Below are 12,269 nucleotides of genomic sequence, written 5' to 3'. Positions count from 1 at the left end.
AGGAGAGGATCATTTAGAGAGGGCTCTACCTAGGCTCATCAAGTATCAACATTTATACCAACATGACAAGGCCTCTCAAAAAAAAGCATTGCATTTGTGGGCTACTGTTAGTGGGATGAGCACACACACACACACACACACACACGCCAAATTGTAGTGTAACATAATATTCCTTTACAACCTGTCATTTGTCTGAGCCGCACACACACACATGCACGCACGTACACTAGTCGCACGCACACAAATCCCGAGAGTGGTTCCTTATAGGAACGCATATGGCCATTCTCCACTGGATGGCGAGTGGTACAAGAGGAGCGGGCTCTTGGAAGTGAAGGATAAAGACAAGAGGGGAAGAGAGAGAGATAGTTTGAGAGGAACAGAGAGAGGGCGGGAGATACAGCACGGCAGCTGTAAAAAGGAGAGAAAATCCCGGCCCAGCCTCTGCAAGCATCATTTCTCACATCGGATTTTATCTGTTCTCGTCGCAACCAATTTACGTAAGGGCATTTTCATATTTCTGTTATTTTGGCTGCAAGTGGGACTTTTGCAATGTTTTGCTGAGCACCACTTTTGTATGATTCGTTGATCTGGGTGTCTAGTAATTTACAGTATTGGAGAGATAAAAACGTTCCCTTGTTTTCATATTGGTGGTTGAAACCCGTGAGAATATTCCACTCCCAGAGAGGTCGTTCTGGAAACTAGATTGCGGAAACAGCGGCAAATCTTGTGGGTTATTTTCGAAAGGGTCGTTCTTGGTTTGATGTAAAATAACATTATAGCTCGTGTACAAGCATGCACAACACGTGCATGGATGTCCTATCCATCCATTGCTTTCGTTTTTGTGAATTGGAATGTTAGCAGAAACGGTATATAGGCTAATCAAAGGTATGTATCCCCATTCATCTGTGGTGTATTGTTAGTCAGCTGGTTTGCAGCGTCAAAAACTTGACAAATGGAGGGGAATATCGGTATTTTCTTCTCCAAGATAGAGGCTTGCTAGCTGTTAGCTAACAGGACAGACAATAGCAGGGATACCCAGCTTGCTTGCCCATAAAAGTAGTCAGACTGGCATGCTTGCATGAGAGATGCACCACCTGCTAGGCTAGCTTTTACGCAAACCACTCTAAATGATTTGGGTTTAAACATATGGCAGCTACTAGCTAAGTTAGATAACAAACATACGAGTCATTGAACAATAGTTTGCTCTATGTATACACTATTCTGTAGAGATATAGATCACAATTCATGCTAACGATGTCTGCTTGTCAGACAACTAGCTTGCTGACATTAGCCAGTATTCTGATGTTTGGGGCTGTGTGTGTGTGCAGTGTGCACTCATTTGCCATACATGTTCCGCTTCTTCCATCACAACATAAAGCAAGATAATCAAGAAATAACAATCAGCCAATGGCTACTCTTGTCGAGCTATACTGATTTCTGTTAGTATCAGACAGCTTTTTGAGATGCATTAACGTTTGTAGTGCATTTTCTGTTTTGACATTGACAAAGGCATTTTGTCCAAAGTATGTTTTTGTAAATAAATAGCAGTCGACATGTATGTTGATGGTAAGGGATAACAAGTGTACACAGGATACCTTGTTTTGGTTCAGTGGTGTTGTAGACGCACACCTGTGCGCGGAACTGCCACTTGTTCCCGTGCACGCACGGAGCTAATGTCCTGTGTGTGAAGCGTGCGGTCATTGACAGGCAGCAGGACGTGTGTTTGAAGTGGTATTTAGCCGATTCTGATTATGGGGGGAGAGGGGGGATAGAGACACGTTTGCCACGACTCGTTCGATATGCAATGAAGTGGCTGCTTTCTTAGATTCGACCAAGATATTCACCCTGGAAGCAAATGGCCGAATTGACCTTAAATGGAAAATGCAGTATGTTGCTGTTGGTCACTAGAACGAATCACGTCAAAAAATGTCAGATTGATGAGAAAGAAAAAACATTCCATCTGCCTATGTGTTGCATGCTTTTCATCACACACATAGGATCTCAGGAGTCTATAATGACTAAAGAAAACACTTGTTTACTACAATTAAAACAGTACTGTATAACAGTAGTGGTATAGTAATAGCGACTTAAAACAATGTCTATAGATTTCTAACTGTAATGAAGTGTCTGTCTGTGTCCATTGACCGTTCTGCATCTTCTGTCACTGCATGTCTGCTGTGTGTAGAAAGAGAGCCCTATCCAGGTTTATAGTATTGACACAGTGGCATAAGCACTTCCATTGCGATTAGAGAGACAAACATTGCCCTACCTACCTCCTTCGCACAAAAACCATTAGTGACCTTGGGACTATAAAGGTCTATGACATTTGGTAAAAAAGGAGTTATTCACATAGAGTTGCTCTTTAGTAAACCTTTATATGTGAGATATGTCAGATAATAAAACACGTTTATTTACTATGGAGAGTAAAAAAGAAAAACCTGAAAGTTCTATTTGCCCAAACACCTTTTGGCTTGGTGCTATAAGGTTCATTCTGGAATACAATCTCATTGCTGGGTTGTCAATCAAAAATAATTGTTTGTAAGGTGATATATTTATTGAGTCATGAAAGAGGGAGACATTACAAAACGGTTCTGAGATTTGGGACTTGAAAAATACTCATTATCTCAACTATACACTGAGTGCTCTTTCCATGACATAGACTGACTAGGTGAATCCAGGTGAAAGCTGTGATCCCTTATTGATGTCACTTGTTAAATCCACATCAATCAGTGTAGATGAAGGGGCTGAGACAGGTTAAATAAGGATCTTTACACCTTGAGACATGGATTGTGTCTGTGTGCCATTCAGAGGGTGAATGGGCAAGACAAAAGATTGAAGTGCCTTTGAATGGGGTATGATAGTAGGTGCCAGGCGCACCAGTTTGATTGTGTCAAGAACTGCACAGTTTCCTGTGTGTATCAAGAATGGTCCACCACCCAAAGGACATCCAGCCAACTTGACACAACTGTGGGAAGCATTGGAGTCAGCATGACCCATCATCCCTATGGAAAGCTTTCGACACCTTGTAGAGGCCATGCCCCAACGAATTGAGTCTGCTCTGAGGGCATAAGGTGGTGCAACTCAATATTAGGATGTTCCTAATATTTTTCACACCTAGTGTTCATTTTGCAGATAGAACCTTATAGTTCCAAGTCTTTGATTATTGATATAATAGGTTCTGGTCCTCATTTTTAATTACTTGAATAGTTTTTTCCACCCATTTTTAGAAAAATGGCCATAACGTAAGTTCTTTATGGTAAGAACAAATGAACACAGGTTTCTTAGAGCATGTTTAACGCCCTTAGGAGAGGCATTGCTGCTTTTGTCGTGTTCTATATCAATACGAAAACCTGCATGGAAGGGGCATTTCTCTAAAATTACATAACTTACCACATTTTATTGGTAAATAGCAAGTAATTTACTGACTTTGGGTGTCAGAGACCAGAAAAATATATCAGTTTACTCATCCAGAGCTAAGCTTTAGCAACGTGGTTAGTTCTCCATGGGATAATATAGTGTATTTGTCATTTTAGGGAACTATCGCTTTAACAAATGTGTTAAATCAAATGTGTAAATGTGTTTAACAAATGTGATGACATGATTAAAAATAAGGAAGGATATTCTCTTTATTTAATCATTACAAATCTGTACTTTTCTATTGAAATTGAAATCATTTTAACATTGGGTGTCAGACAGGACCTTATGGTTGAACCCAGATTGACATTTCAGAGCCATAAGGTTCTATCTGCGACTGCAACCCCCTCTGCACTTTAGGTACCTTTTAAGGTGAGGACTACAAAACAGGTCGGATACCTGAGATGTGAAACCTTTAATGCTCAATATCTCAGAACATTGCTTTGCTCAGATATAACCTTATAGGTCTCAAATGACCTTACCTGCATAGTTTAGAAGCCACCATAGCCTAAAGCTGATTCTGATGAAGAGAGTTGGGCTAAGAAGCTTAACGGCTGTGTTTTTTCGGGTCGGAGGGTATGGTTATTGTTATGAGGGGAAAGCTTATACTGATTCAGGGTGTTTGTTCGTTGGCCAAGGCTCAGATTATGCTGCTTGTCTAAAATCTGTCTGCGCCATATTGTACAGGTTGTTTGGAAAGGTGATATATTTGGCTGCTATTACACAATGCAGTGATTTTGTGATGAATATTGACTGTGTTGTGTTAATGGGATGGCTGATGCTTCGTTGTGAATCAGGTCCCTGAAAAGGGAGACCGGTTTAGGCAGCTAAAAAGTGCTTGTTTTAATCTCAAATCTCCAAGGAGGAAATGGTATTTGTTTGACAGCAGCTGGCTGACAGTAGCTTGCTGCTGGTGCCTGGCACAGAAATCAATAAATGCTGAACCAAGGCAAGTGATGTGAAAAAAAGCAGAATAGATTTATTCCAGAATCCTAGACACAAAATAAACCAAATGCAATGCCGTGATAAAGTATAATGTTTAGGTGAACTGTAAAACAGGAAATCGAGATTGGGGTGGACCTAAAAGCAGTATCCGGCAGTTCCTTAGCTGATCACGTCTGAAATGACATTTAGCCAGACAGGCAAAACAAACAGATAGGATTGCTATGAGTCACACCGTTTACCCTGCTGCCTTCAAAACTAGAAGGATACTTCTGTGTGGCTCTGCATCTAGTGGTAGAGGACTCGTACACACACACACACACGTACACACACACACACACACACACGTATTGCATACTTTTCTTCAATATTGATTTGTTGCATATTTGTTAATCAGTAAATCAGTGATGTTGTTAAGGGTTCAAACATAGACGTTGTCTGGTCTTCAGACCTGCTGCATGATGCTGTTTAGAGGAGGGAGTCCCCTAGCTCTGCTGTACTGGTCTGGCTGTGGAGATGTCAATCAGAAAACACACACACAATGATTGTTGTCTGGTCTTCAGACCTGCTGCATGATGCTGTTTAGAGGAGGGAGTCCCCTAGCTCTGCTGTACTGGTCTGGCTGTGGAGATGTCAATCAGAAAACACACACACAATGATTGTTGTGTTTGGAGAAGCTGGCAGTGGTATCATGGTCATGACTGTGTCAGTGGTGGTTGTGTTTGTCTGTGTTTGGGTCTTCCCATGTGGGATTTTGACATTGACGAGGTAATCAACATCGTATGGAAGCAAATTCCTGGGGTAAAACAAGTGGGACTGGAACCAGCGACCTTGTATCTATCGGTCCAACACCTACCGTGATCATCCAGTGGCGTTGCAACGGGACAGCCCCAGTCTGCTCTAGATCAGTCATCTGACTCCATATTTCCATCCTTTGTTTTGACTGAGGTATCATGTTTTCCTCCTGTCCTCTCTTCCTCTTCTCACACAACAGCTATGCTGCTTTGATCCATCTATCAGGGAGATGGACATATAAGGTCTGGGAAAGACAGGGTAGCCTAGTACACACACACACACACACACACACACACACACACATTTCTTGTTAACAAACTATAGTTTTGGTAAGTCGGTTAGGACATCTACTTTGTGCATGACACAAGTCATTTTTCCAACAATCGTTTACAGACAGATTATTTCAATTATTTCACTGTATCACAATTCCAGTGGGTCAGAAGTTTACATACACTAAGTTGACTGTGCCTTTAAACAGCTTGGATAATTCCATAAAATGACGTCATTGCTTTAGAAGTTTCTGACATCATTTGAGTCAATTGGCGGTGTACCTGTGGATGTATTTCAAGGCCTACCTTCAAACTCAGTGCCTCTTTTCTTTTGGGAAAATCAAAAGAAATCAGCCAAAACAAATTGTAGGCCTCCACAAGTCTGGTTCATCTTTGGGAGCAATTTCCAAACGCCTGAAGGTACCACGTTCATCTATACAAACAATAATACGCAAGTATAAACACCATGGGACCACGCAGCCGTCATACCGTTCAGGAAGGAGACACTTCTCCTAGAGATGAACCACTTTGGTGCAAAAAGTGCAAATCAATCCCAGAACAACAGCAAAGGACCGTGTGAAGATGCTGGAGGAAACAGGTGCAAAAGTATCTATATCCACAGTAAAACAACCTATATCGACATAACCTGAAGCCACTGCTCCAAAACCGCCATAAAAAGCCAGACTAGGGTTTGCAACTGCACATGGGGACAAAGATCGTACTTTTTGGAGAAATGTCCTCTGGTCTGATGAAACAAAAATAGAACTGTTTGGCCATAATGACAATCGTTATGTTTTGGAGGAAAAAGGGGGAGGCTTGCAAGCCGAAGAACACCATCCCAACCGTGAAGCACGGGGGTTGTAGCATCATGTTGTGGGGGTGCTTTGCTGCAGGAGGGACTGGTGCACTTCACAAAATAGATGGCATCATGAGGGAGGAAAATTATGTGGATATATTGAAGCAACATCTCAAGACATCAGTCAGTAAGTTAAAGCTTGGTCACAAATGGGTCTTCCAAATGTACAATGACCCCAAGCATACTTCCAAAGTTGTGGCAAAATGGCTTAATGACAACAAAGTCAAGGTATTGGAGTGGCCATCACAAAGCCCTGACCTCAATCCTATAGAAACGTTGTGGGCAGAACTGAAAATGCGTGTGCGAGCAAGGAGGCCTACAAACCTGAGTCAGTTACACCAGCTCTGTCAGGAGGAATGGGCCAAAGTTCACCTAATTTATTGTGGGAAGCTTGTGGAAGGCTACCCGAAACGTTTGACCCAAGTTAAACAATTGAAAGGAAATGCTACCAAATACTAATTGAGTGTATGTAAACTTCTGACCCACTGTGAATGTGATGAAAGAAATAAAAGCTGAAAAAAAGCATTCTCTCTACTATTATCCTGACATTTCACATTCTTAAAATAAAGTGGTGATCCTAACTGACCTAAAACGGACCTAACTAGGATTAAATGTAAGGAATTGTGAAAAACTGAGTTTAAATGTATTTGGCTAAGGTGTATGTAAACTTCCGACTTCAACTGTACATACATGCACATACACACACACACACACTGAAAATGATTTGAAAATAACAGACAGATCTGATTATCTATGACGAATAGTTCCATTGTTTGTTTAAACACATTATGATTCATAGCTTTCCGCTTTATTGTTATAGCTAACCAAAACAGGACTCTCTTCCCAAGCCTCCATTGTGGATATTATCATTTACTAGGGTGTTTTCCTTGGCAGTGGAGAGGGGCCGCGGAGGTGTGTGTCTCTGTCTGTCTGTCTGTCTGCAGTCCATCTGTGAGGTTCATGTCCATAGGTTTAATGAGTTTCTTGATTTAAGGGGAGGCTCCTAATGTCCAGAGCTTTTTGCCTCTGACTTGTTCTTAAAGGCCCAGTCCAGTCAAATACTAGATTTGCTTGTGTTTTATATACATTTCCACACCAGGAGGTTGGAATAATACTGTGAAAATACGACAATTATGATCATTTCCTTTTAGTGTAACAGCTGTTTTGAAAAGACCACCCAAAACCAGGCGTTAAATTAGTTGATTGAACAATAAGAAAGAGAGTTCCAAACATCTCTGCCGATAACAGCCAGTTTTCAGTTTTCCCCTCCCCACTCAGACCACTCCCAGACAGTCTAGCTAAATTATTGCTTGAGAAATTAATCTTTGCTAAGAAACATTTTTAAATGATTTGATATTGAGATAACAACGGCTGCATTGGGCCTTTAAATGTTCCCTCCTCTGTCCTCACAGGCCAAGATATGAGTTTCACCCACTGAAGTTACTTCATGTTGAACTGGTAAGTTGGAGAGTTATATTAGACTTAATACCTATTGGTGTTAACAGTGAAACCGATGGTTGTTGTTTATACTCTTAGTCTTTTCGGTGGTCTTTGTAGAACTTCCTCGGCTATTGCATATGAAACGAAACACACATCATGTTAGATGACGTTTCTCTGTAGAGTGGAAATCATTTTTTGGGGTTGGTAAACATGTTTGTGAACTACAGCCTGCCCTTAATGACAGAGATACACGTCCTATGAAATCTATACATGTAGGAGATTTTCTCTGTACTGTTGAATGTGGGAGGAGTGGAAACAGAACATTATACAGTATCTGTTGTGTGTAAATACCATCTCCAGCCTCCCACTTTTTAAAAGGGAAATTTATTTTTTCTTCTTTATTTATAGGAAATGTATCAGGTTGTGTCCCTATTTTAAACTGAGTGGACAATCATTTGTTCACTATCTATGCCTATTTTAAACTGTGAGTGGACAGTCATTCACTATCCAAGCCTATTTTAAACTGTGGGTGGACAGCCATTTAGTCACTATCTAAGCTCAGCGCCATCTTCTCAAATCAAAATCAAGTCACAAGAGCAGACTCAGATGAGGAGACGGGGATGAAGTAACCAAGGTATTTATTGACACACGGGGGAGATGGAGTGCAGGTCAGTGGAAGCTTGGGCGGGAAGCTGGAAACCAGGTGGAGGCTGAGGAGGCTGAGGCCGGAGTGAGAGGGGTTGGGACAGGGTACGCAGGTCCGGAGGAGAATCCAATGGAGCAGTAGAGTGGGGAATCCAGGACAGAGTAGCAGGATGACGAGATGTGGGACTGGAGACAGGGACCAGAGTCAGAGCGGGCAGAACTGTACCTGAGAGAAAAACAGAGTCAGGCAAGGAAAACAGGCACAACAATGAGCTGAGGGGGTGGAGGAGCTCTTGCAGGAGGAGACGGGACTGGAGCACACAGGTTTAATCAGGGCTACATGGAAGGTAGGATGGATCCTGAGAGAGGCTGGGAGTTCAGGCGCACGGCAGAGGGGTTAATGACCTGGTCAATTTCAAAGGGACCAATGAATCGGGGGCAAAGTTTCGTTCGATGCTACCTTCAATGGCAGGTCCTTCGATGAGAGCCATACCTTTTGACCCGGGGTGTAGACTAGAGCAGAAGCCCGGCGACAGTTGGCTTGAGACTGGGTCCTGTCGGAAGCACGAAGAAGGGCAGCCCGGGCCTTCCTCCAGGTACGGTGACAACGTCGCAGATGATCCTAGACAGAGGGAACCGCAAGGGGGGTTGGTAACCCAGAGCACACTCGAAGGGTGACATACCTGACGAGGCGTTGATGAGGGTGTTGTGGGCATCTTCAACCCAGGGTAACTGAGCGCTCCAGGAGGAAGGGTGAGCAGAAGTCACGCAACGTAGGGCAGTCTCCATCTCTTGGTTGGCCTGTTTGGTCTGGGGGTGATATCAGAAGCTGAGCAGAAGGATCTCTGAACCTGGAAACTGGGGTCCTCTGTTGGAAACGATGCTTTGTAAACAACAGGTGAAATGTATATTTATAGGCCCTTCCCTACAATGCAGAGAGAAAGGAAATAGAGAAATAATATAAAAGTAAATCACGTAATAACAAAAGTACTAATAAATACACAATGAGTAATGATAACTAGGCTTGTGCAGGGGTACGAGGTAATTGGGGTAGATATGTACATTCACTATATATACAAAAGTATGACACCCCTTCAAATGAGTGGATTTTGTTATTTCAGCCACACCCGTTGCTGACAGGTGTATAAAATCGAGCACACAACCATGCAATCTCCATAGACAAACATTGGTAGTAGAATGGCCTTACTGAAGAGCTTGGTGACTTTCAACGTGGCACCGTCATAGGATGCCACCTTTACCAACAAGACAGTTTGTCAAATGTATGCCCTGTTAGAGCTACCCCGTTCAACTATAAATGCTGTTATTGTGAAGTGGAAATGTCTAAATGCATTAACAGCTCAGCTGCGGAGTGGTAGGCCACACAAGTTCACAGAACTGGACCGCCGAGTGCTGAAGTGCGTAGCACATAAAAATCGTCTGTCCTCAGTTGCAACACTCACTACCGAGTTCCAAACTGCCTTTGGAAGCAGCGTCAGCACAATAACTGTTTGTCGGGAGCTTCATGAAATGCGCAATGCCAAGTGTCGGCATGATGTGGTGTAAAGCTCGCCATCATTGGAAACACGTTCTCTGGAGTGATGAATCACGCTTTACCATCTGTCAGTCCGACGCACCAATCTGGGTTTGGTAGATGCCAGGAGAACACTACCTGCCCAAATGCATAGTGCCAACTGTAAAGGTTGGTGGAGGAGGAATAATGGTCTGGAGCTGTTTTTCATGGTTCAGGCCCCTTAGATCCAGTGAAGGGAAATCTTAATGCTACAGCATACAATGACATTCTAGATGATTCTGTGCTTCCAACTTTGTGACAACAGTTTGGGGAAGGCACTTTTCCTGTTTCAACATGACAATGCCCTCGTGCACAAAGCGAGGTCCATACATAAATGGTTTGTCGTGTTCGGTTTGGAAGAACTTGACAGGCCTACACAGAACCCTGACCTCAACCCCATCGAACACCTTTGGGATGAATTGGAACGCCGACTGCGAGTCAGGCCTAATCACCAAACATCAGTGGCCGACCTCACTAATGCTCTTGTGGCTGAATGGAAGCAAGTCCCCGCAGCAATGTTCCAACATCTAGTGGAAAGCCTTCCCAGAAGAGGGAGGCTGTTGTAGCAGCAATGTTCCAACATCTAGTGGAAACCCTTCCCAGAAGAGTGGAGGCTGTTGTGGCAGCAATGTTCCGACATCTAGTGGAAAGCCTTCCCAGAAGAGAGGAGGCTGTTGTAGCAGCAATGTTCCGACATCTAGTGGAAACCCTTCCCAGAAGAGTGGAGGCTGTTATAGCAGCAATGTTCCAACATCTAGTGGAAAGCCTTCCCAGAAGAGTGGAGGCTGTTGTAGCAGCAATGTTCCAACATCTAGTGGAAAGCCTTCCCAGAAGAGTGGAGGCTGTTGTAGCAGCAATGTTCCAACATCTAGTGGAAACCCTTCCCAGAAGTGTGGAGGCTGTTATGGCAGCAAAGGGGGGACCAACTCCATATTAATGCCCATTATTTTGGAATTAGACGTTTGACGAGCAGGGGTCCACATACTTTTGGTCATACTATTTAATTAACTATTTTGCAGTCTAATGGCTTGGGGGTAGAAGCTGTTCAGGTTCAATGGTTCCAGAACTGGTGCATTGGTACTGCTTGCCGTGTGGTAGCAGAGAGAACAACAGTCTATGACTTGGTTTGCTAGAGTCTTTGACAATTTTTAGGGCCTTCCTCTGACACTGCCTGGTATAGAGGTCCTGGATCTATAGCGCCTTTCGGTCAGATGCCAAGCAGTTGGCATACCAAGTGGTGATACAGCCAGTCAAGATGCTCTCAATGGTGCAGCTGTAGAACTTTTTGACGATCGGAGTGCCCATGCAAAACCTTTTCAGCCTCCTGAAGAGGGAAAGGCGTTGTCATGCCCTCTTCATGACTGTGTTGGTGTGTGCAGACCAGGATATATCCTTAGTGATGTGGACACCGAGGAACTTAAAGCTCTAGACCCACTCCTCTACAGCCCTGTCGATATGAATGGGGGCGTGTTCAGTCCACCATCAGCTCCTTTGTCTTGCTGAAGTTGAGGGAGAGGTTGTTGTCCTAGCACCATACTGCCAGGCCTCTGATCTCCTCCCTATAGGCTGTCTCATTGTCGTTGATGATCATCCCTACCACCGTTGTATCATTGGCAAACTTAATGATGGTGTTGGAGTCATGAGTGGCCACGCAGTTGTGGGTGAACAGGGAGTATAAGGAGGGGACACTGACCCACACTGACCCCTGTTGAGGGTCAGTGTGGTGGATGTGTTGTTGCCTACCCTCAACACTTCCCTCTGCAACTGGATCCTGAACTTCCAGACTGGCTGCCCCCAGGTGGTGAGCGTAAGCAACAACACATCTGCCAGGCTGTCCCTCACCACCTGGGGGCGGCCCATCAGGAGGTTCAGGATCCAGTTGCAGTCCCAGAATCCTTAGCTTAGTGATGGGCTTGGAGGGCATTTTGGTGTTGAATGCTGAGCTATAGTCAATGAACAGCATTTTCACATAGGTGTTCCTCTTGTCTAGGTGGGAAAGGGCAGTGCGGAATGCAATAGAGATTGTGTTATCTGTGGATCCGTTGGAGCGGTATGTGAATTGCAGTGGGTCGAGGGTGTCTGGGATGATGGTGTTGATGTGAGCCATGACCAGCCTTTCAAAGCATTTCATGGCTACAGCTGTGAGTGCTGTGGGGTGATAGTCATTTAGACAGGTTACCATGGTGTTCTTGGGCACAGGGACTATGGTGGTCTGCTTGAAACATGTAATCCATTATAGTTTGCAAGCCTTGCCACATCCAACGATCATCAGAGCCGATGTATTAGGATTCGATCTTAGTCCTGTATTGATGCTTTTCTTGTTTGATTAGTCGAGCAT

General features: G+C 43.7%; 1 protein-coding gene across 1 annotated transcript in view; it reads left to right on the top strand.

Annotated features, from left to right (window-relative positions):
- The first annotated feature begins 276 nt into the window (after positions 1–276).
- LOC135574671 (1-phosphatidylinositol 4,5-bisphosphate phosphodiesterase beta-4-like) overlaps positions 277–12,269 on the top strand; it is a 138,401-nt gene continuing 126,408 nt past the window's right edge. Inside the window, exons 1-2 of the mRNA XM_065026262.1 lie at positions 277–497; positions 7,689–7,734. The gene's annotated coding sequence lies outside the window, so the exon portion shown is untranslated. The remainder of the gene's footprint in view (positions 498–7,688; positions 7,735–12,269) is intronic.

This window comes from Oncorhynchus nerka, linkage group LG13, assembly GCF_034236695.1.
Source record: "Oncorhynchus nerka isolate Pitt River linkage group LG13, Oner_Uvic_2.0, whole genome shotgun sequence".
In the NCBI taxonomy this organism is placed as follows: domain Eukaryota; kingdom Metazoa; phylum Chordata; class Actinopteri; order Salmoniformes; family Salmonidae; genus Oncorhynchus; species Oncorhynchus nerka.
Note: the sequence above shows the minus strand (reverse complement) of the source record. Positions and strands in the feature narration are given on the sequence as shown.